This window comes from Triturus cristatus, chromosome 1_1 (assembly GCF_964204655.1).
Source record: "Triturus cristatus chromosome 1_1, aTriCri1.1, whole genome shotgun sequence".
NCBI lineage: Eukaryota > Metazoa > Chordata > Amphibia > Caudata > Salamandridae > Triturus > Triturus cristatus.
In genome coordinates, this window is record NC_140579.1 from 1,241,140,037 (window position 1) to 1,241,141,582 (window position 1,546).

General features: G+C 48.4%; 1 pseudogene; it reads left to right on the top strand.

The window, feature by feature from the left end:
• Nucleotides 1-738: 738 nt before the first annotated feature.
• Nucleotides 739-1,058, top strand: LOC146871899 (large ribosomal subunit protein eL42-like; annotated as a pseudogene).
• The last annotated feature ends 488 nt before the right edge of the window (nt 1,059-1,546 follow it).

Here is a 1,546-nt window from a genome sequence, read left to right on the forward strand (position 1 = left end):
ACCTCTCCTGCACATCTCCCCGTGACCTCCCTTACAACATTCTTCGCACACCCTAGATCTCCCTTCAATTATGCCCATCAGTGACCTGACGTACATTCCTGTGAGAGCACACTCCCCAAATCCCAGGTATGTCACCGGATCACGTACGTGTCGTTAGATCTCATCTCACTCGATGCACTCTGTACACCACCATACGTTTCCCTGGGATAAGGGATGGTTAACATGGCCTTTTTTGTAATCTTTAATTTATCTAATTGCTATACACTAATCTTTTAACTGTAACAAGGGTGCAACCCCTTAAAAGAACAACTATGGTATGGGTGGGGTAAAGTTATATTTGGGGAAAATCATTAAACATTATAATACGTATGTGAAACATTAATGCATCATTACCCTACCTACCTCTCAGCCTGGAGACGTAGATTAAATAAACTGGGCGCTTGATTACAAAGTGCATGACTTCTAATACCAAAACAAATATAGTCATGTCCAAACATCTGATTTGAAGAAAATTATGGTTCCAGTTTGTGATAATTAGGTCCACTCTGCAGGTCCGCATGCTCAGAGGCTAATGCATGTTTCCCCTCCAGGGATCTGTGTCTAACTCCATGATCATGGGTTCGAGGTGTACTCAGCCATTCATCCTCCCGAGGTCGATATTACGAGGATAACTGAGTTGGGTAACAAACACCCGTCAGCTGTCCAGAGCGTCGTCTTCGGTCCGCTGCTGCTGGCAAGATGGCGAACGTCCCGACAACTTGCAGGGCAGGCATTCTGTAAGAAGTGCGGGGTACATCAGCCCCACAAAGTAACCCATACAAGAAGGGGGCGGATTCCCTCTGTGCCCAGGGACAGGGGCGATACGATCGTAAGGAGAGCGGGTATGGTGGTCAAACAAAGCCCATTTTCCAAGGCCAAGACTACGAAAAAGGCTATGTTAAGATTGGAACGCGCGGAGTCAAACTGCAGGTCCCAGAGGATGCTGGACATCAAAATATGTAAACACGTTACACTTGGGCAGAGACAAGAAGAGAAAGGGCCGAGTTAACCAGTACTAAGCTCCATCTTCGTGATCCATGTGCGGGAGCGCCCAGGAACCCATATGTGATGAATGTGCGCTCTGTACATATGTTTTGCTCTTATATGTTACACTCTGTCATATGTGTAAACCTGCGGGGGGCCGGGGCGGGCAGTAACAATAATAATATCATCTTTAAATAGCAATTACTCTGACAGGCTTGCAGCTTCGCAGTGCTGCTATGTCTCGACAAACACACTCACCTGCTGAGTTGGTGTTGGTGGCACGTGGCAGACAGGGCGGGGGGCTAGCCTTAAACCAGGTTCCTCTCCGGCTCTGTCCTGTCCTTAGAATAAAATTAAATTATAGTGGCGACGGCGACGTGAGAGACCTCCTCACCTCCCGAGTCCTCGGCGCCCCTCGTGATGCCAAGTCACGCGCACTTGGGGCCCAATGCGCATGCGGGATTCGGATTCCCGTATTCCAAAACATTAAAACAACATCGCCGACTGCACCCCTCTAGTGACG